This window comes from Dipodomys spectabilis, unplaced genomic scaffold (genome assembly GCF_019054845.1).
Source record: "Dipodomys spectabilis isolate Male_0828 unplaced genomic scaffold, ASM1905484v1 ptg000276l, whole genome shotgun sequence".
Lineage (NCBI taxonomy): Eukaryota > Metazoa > Chordata > Mammalia > Rodentia > Heteromyidae > Dipodomys > Dipodomys spectabilis.
The window spans coordinates 2,859,551-2,865,550 of record NW_024870953.1 but is presented as its reverse complement, the minus strand read 5'-3'; positions in this window follow the sequence as shown (position 1 = coordinate 2,865,550).

Below are 6,000 nucleotides of genomic sequence, written 5' to 3'. Positions count from 1 at the left end.
ATCTCAATTAATTCTCTTTAAAAATATTTCAATCAAGTCCAGGGTAACATGAAACTCAAAATGCTAATACAGACAGTAGTCACAACTGAAAATGATCTTCTCTTTCCTTAAAAGTGTTTATGTAAATTTTTCCTAATAAATCCAAGTGAAATACTTTTACCTATAAGACAAATATGTTTTGTACATGCAAAGTTATCTTCACTAATGGCTCTTTTGTGGGAGTAACTATCGCAACGTTAACAAATAAGGCTTTTGGCATATCTTTTCCAATATAAATAACATCCCAGAGGAAATCTTGTAATTTCTAAAAAGACTTTGAATATTTTAGTATTATTTCATTTCATTTACTATAGAGATAAACACATTTCTGAAATATATATTGTTATGATCTGAAAATGTAAGTTGGTATATAGGCTTTTTAATGCATCATTTTAAGAAAATCCAGTTTTTTTATTGTGGAAATACTGTACAGAAGGGTTACAATTACATGGACAAGATAATGAGTACATTTTTTATCAAGCATCGTAGCCTCCTCCTTTGTTTCCCCTTCCCATCCCTTCCCATCCTCCCCCGGTCCCCCACCCAATCCTCCCTGCCCCCCCCCACACCAAAGTTGTAAAGTTCGTTTTTGACATAACGACTTGTACATCTCATTGTTGAAATGGGTCCACTTGTATCCCTATTTAAACGATTTGTTTTTCCCCTTCCCCTCCACAAATTATACCGACATCAAATACAGTGAAAGCAGGGGGTATACTGTGGGGGAGGGATAAACGACCAGACCCCCCCCCCCAAAAAAAAAGAAAATCCAGTTTTTATGAAACTAAATGTAATAGAATAAAAGACTGTAATGAATTTGGTAAGCTAATTATTATTATAACTTTGTTCTCTACTGAAACAGTCCTTTGAATGTAGATGATGCAGTTAAATTATTTCCTTTGTATCTGTAATTCAGTTAATTTTAGAATCTTTGTAGCTATGATTGATTTGTAGTATAAATAAAGATTTTTAAAAATGATTAGGATTAATCTTGTGTTCTGTACTTTACCCCCCAGAAAATGTGTTATTTTCAAGCGTTAAAACTTTATAATTAATTATTCAGTATCATAAGAAATTTTAAAAAATGCAGTTGTATGGATGTCTTTTTAAAACAATTGCATTCACAAGTTGCGGAGTCTTTAATTCATGCTTAGGTCTTGGTGTCAATGATTTTTAACCTCTGGTTGCTAATGTTAATAATAGGTCGGACTTCATTTTTGGGTATATGAACGGTAAAATATTTATCTGGGGCCAATGTTGATTTTTTATATCAGTCTTGCTTTAATAGAATTTTAAAGTACATTAAGTACATAAAGTAACATTTCTCGCAAAATGTTGGGTATAAAATGCAATCAAAATACTTATAGTGGTAAACAACTTAGGTGAGCTACAATGTGGAAATGATTGGTCCATAAGAACTGCAGTCTGTTTCCATCAAGAATTGGGCACGTCATTCTTTCAGTGAGGCTATGTTAAATAGAGATGGGGTCCCCAGGCAGTGCAGTGTTGAGTCATGGGATAAAATATTATTTCTACTATTTTGAGCTAGAAATAAAGAACGTTATAGTTTAGCAATTCCTTTCAGCAGGGAAGAATAAAGTGATTATGAACTTGGAGTTTTCTTATTACTGATACCTATTTTCTAACGAAGAAAAAATGAAATATTCTTAGAGTTTACACAATAATTCTGGGAAATTTTCCTAGAATTAGTAGACTAAGTGCTGGTATTGTAGTCATAAAATAGAATGAAGTTATTTGACACAGTGGGAGATGGGCCACAGGCTAACACTTTACCCTGCGTGCAATGTTGTACTAGTAATTCCAACTCTGAAGACTTCAAAATCATCATCTGAGAAATACCAATGGAAGTAGTTCCTCATTATGGGATTATTGTGAGGATCAAATTAGATACCATAGGTAAAGTACGTGGGAAAACAATCAATAGTATTTGATACATTCTACCTGTTTTTTTTATCATGTGATGAATTCTAACGTTTTTATTGTAATTTTTATATTGTGTCTCTTTATGATATGCAATGTGATGTAGTGATATTAATTGAATTGGTCACGTTTCTGTCATTAGGAGGGAAATAGCTCAAAGAACATTTCTGAGGAGGAAACTATTATATTGACTCATGGTTTAAGAGAACACAGTTTAAAATCAGATGTCTCTATTGTTTTTCACTTTAATTTTATTATCTTAAGTAGTTGTACAAAGGAATTTCCATTCAACAAATCAGCTTTTAAGTATAATCTTTACATAACTTTCCCACACCCTTCCAAACCTCACCCCACTTTAATTTTGTTCTAATTTCATACTATCTACATTGAATAATATGCCCTCACGCTCTTCTTCCATAACGCTCTTTATTGCTTCCCTTTGACTTCCCCTCACATCCTCCAAGTGATAATTTCCTGGTATTCATTTTGTTGGATTTAAAGTTAAATTTTGTAAGAAATTACACCTTTTAACTACTCCTCTGCATATAGCATGCTTTGGTTAATACTGTTGTGTAAAATTGCATAAAGTTCTAGCTTCCAAATACGGACAGAACATGGGTTTTGTGTGTTTGGATCTGACTTAGTTTACTTAACGTATTTTTATATCTATCCCTTTTTTGCAAATAATGTAACAGTCTTCATAATGGATGGGTGCAATCCAATTTTGTATATGTGCCACACTTTCTCCAACCATCCCTCCACCAAAAGGCATCTGGGCTATTTCCATAACTTGGCTATGGTGAATAGTGCAGCAGTGAACATGGATTTGAAAGTGATTTTACTGTAACATTTTGGAAGAATTCATCACTATCTTTCTGGCAGCAATCCTCTAGCCAGTTTTCCAGAATAATCATATCGCTCCCTCCATCTCCATCACAACTTTCTGTAATTCCTCAAAAATGCACTGCACCTTACATTTCTCAGTAAGCTAAAACCACACTGAGCCCATATTCTTTCAATACATTTTTATTTATTTATTTTAATTTTTTTTGTGAAAATACCATACAGAGGGGTTACAATTACATGGGCAAGGTAATGAGTAAATTTTTATCAAGCATTGTAGCCTCCTCCTTTGTTTCCTCTTCCCATCCATTCCCATCTCTTCCTCACCTCCGCCCTGCCCAGCCAAAGTTGTAAAGTTCATTTTGCAACATTATTGCTTGTACATCTCATTGTTGCATTGGGCCCACCTGTATCCCTATTGAACGGTTTGTTTTTCCCCTCCACAAGTTATATGAACATCAAATACAATGAAAGCAGGGGGAGAGACATACAAAGCAACAAAAAATCATCTTATTAATATGTTAGAAACAATCTCAAGAAAGAAAAAAAAAAAACCCTCACACCTGAGGGTTGATAGTGCCTGGGCCCTATCTCTAAGCTTCTATTCCCAAGGCTAGTTGTCTACCACTTGAACCATTGCTCTACTTCTGGTTTTTTGGATGTAATCGCATGTATTTTCAAGATTGGACTGGCTTTGAAGAGTAGTCTTCAGGTCTCATCCTCCCAAGTAGCCAGCTAAGGTTATTTAGCCTCTGAATAGCTAGTTAAAATTCTCCCTGTCCTCTATGCTTCACTGCAGTTTTATTTTTTCCCTGAGGTATTCACAAGCCTATCTCATATAGATATCTAATTGCTTTAAAAAAAAACTGCTACTGCTTGGCACCAGGGGCTCCAATCTCTACTCTTAACTATGTAGGAGGCTTGAGAACAGAACCAACGCCAAAAGTTTAGTGGGCTTCTTCTCAATCTATAGCTGGGTTCATTGGATCAGTTCCACCATCTTGCACTATCTGGAGGCTAAGATTGGAAGGACTGAAGAATCCAGGCCAGCCAAGGTATGAAGCTAGACAAGTTGGTGTGAACTCTGATGTCATTGATGATGGGAAGGCTAAAAGGACAGATTAGGTGCATGTTCTTGTCAAAAGGGAACCCCTATACTAAAATTAAACACTGATATGACGCCAGTCTAGCAAGAACAATACCCCAAGTTGAAATCCCCACAATTTCCCACAACCAAAATAAGTATATATATTAACATCCAAAAACTTAATACAATCTGTTCGTTGCTCTAATGATATCTTTATCTGATTTTCATATGATGTGACAGAATAGATTCTTCACTAAATTTAAGATATTTTTAAAAACACCTAGAAAATTCTTTCTCTCTTATTAAGTGTAAATGAATGGCAAATTGCCCCATTTCTTACATATTTGAATACTACTGTAAATTCACCTTATGATTATTATAATTAGTAATATATTCTGATTTATTACTTTACTTTGTAACAGTTTTTAATTTTTTTTTCTTCTTTTCTGAAGTTGAAGCATTTAAATAGTATCATCAAATTATATTCTTTGGTTACATAGTCCAGTTATTTACAAAGTTTTTTACCAATGGCTTCAATGAATTCTTAATTGTTATGTTATTTCGTTTATTTTTAATTTCAATTTAATTTTATTGTAAAAGTAATGTGCAGAGGAGTTACAATGAAATAAGTATGATAATGCGTACATTTCTTATGGAAGGAACATTGTAATCCCCTCCATCGATTTTTACTTATATATATTTGGTGTATTGTGTTTTCAAAATGTGCAAAATATGACTGACTATCAAATATATAGAAAATTAACCCTCAAAAATCAATGGCTTTTCTGTATGCCAACAATGAGAAAAGTGTGGCTGAAATTAGGAAAGCAACTCCATTTGTAATAGCCCCACAAAAAATAAAATACCTAGGAATTAACTTAACCAAAGAAGAGAAGGACCTCTATGATGAAAACTTTAAAATCTTGAAAAAGGAAATCAAAACAGAACTTAGAAAATGGCAAAACCTCCCATGCTCCTGGATTGGAAAGATTAACATCGTGAAAATGGCAATACTTCCCAAGGCTATCTACAAATTCAATGCAATACCTATCAAAATTCCAAGCTCATTCTTCAAGGAAATAGAAGAGGCAATCCAAAAATTCATATGGAACAATAAAAGACCCCGAATAGCAAAAACGCTCCTCAACGGAAAGAACACTGCTGGAGGAATATCAATACCAAATTTCAAACTCTACTATAAAACCATAGTAATCAAAAAAGCTTGGTACTGGCATAAGAACATACCTCAGGACCAATGGAATAGAGTTGAAAATCCAGAAATGAACCCACAGACCTATAGTCATCTAATCTTCGATAAGGGAGCTAAAACAATAGAATGGAAGAAAGACAGCCTCTTCAGTAAATGGTGCTGGCAAAATTGGTTAACTGCTTGTAGAAAATTAAGCTAGATCCTTATATATCACCCTGCATCAGAATCAAATCCAAATGGATCAAAGACCTCGAAGTCAAAGCAGACACTATGAAAACATTACAGGATGGAATAGGAGAAACCCTAGGTCTCCTTGGCTCAGGCCGAAATTTTCTGAATAGAGACCTGGAAGCACAACAAAGCAAAGAAAGGTTGCACAAATGGGATTGCATGAAGTTGCAGAGTTTCAGCATCGCAAAGATCATAGCTAGTAAGATCAATAGAAAGCCCACGGATTGAGAGAAGATCTTCATTAGCCATACAACAGACAAGGGTCTCATATCTAAAATATTCTTGGAACTCAAAAAATTAAATCCCTCAACAACAAATCCTCAAAGAAACAATTGCCCAATAAATAAGTGGGCTAAAGACTTGAAGAGAAACTTCTCGGAAGAAGAAAAAGGATGGCCAATAGACACATGAAGAAATGCTCAACCTCCCTAGCCATAAAAGAAATGCAAATCAAAACAACATTGAGATACCACCTCACCCCAGTTAGAATGTATAATCAAGAACTCTAACAACAACAGATGCTGGAGGGGAGGTGGACAGAAGGGAACCATACTTCATTGTTGGTGGGAATGTAAACTTGTTCAACCACTTTGGAAAGCAGTATGGAGGTTCCTCAAAAGACTTCACATAGAGCTCCCCTATGACCCAG